Source organism: Buceros rhinoceros, unplaced genomic scaffold (genome assembly GCF_000710305.1).
Source record: "Buceros rhinoceros silvestris isolate BGI_N320 unplaced genomic scaffold, ASM71030v1 scaffold32672, whole genome shotgun sequence".
In the NCBI taxonomy this organism is placed as follows: domain Eukaryota; kingdom Metazoa; phylum Chordata; class Aves; order Bucerotiformes; family Bucerotidae; genus Buceros; species Buceros rhinoceros.
In genome coordinates, this window is record NW_010397795.1 from 6,276 (window position 1) to 6,520 (window position 245).

The window sequence follows — 245 nt, forward strand, 5'->3', positions numbered from 1 at the left end:
TAGCCCTTCCCTTTGTGCTAGTTTGTGTACAAACGGCCTCAGTGCTGTTTAAAAGACTCTCAAGCCCAAGAAGCGATGGCATAGATTTATTATATTGGCATCTTTTTTTCCTTCTTTTTGGTGAGGCATCTGAGCTGGTAGAAAAGGCTGTGGATGGGGAGAAAGGAGGCACAGAGCAAAGCCACCCTGCCAAGGTGTGAGACCAGGTGAGGCTTTCCACTCACTGGCAATAGGAGCTGAAGGAA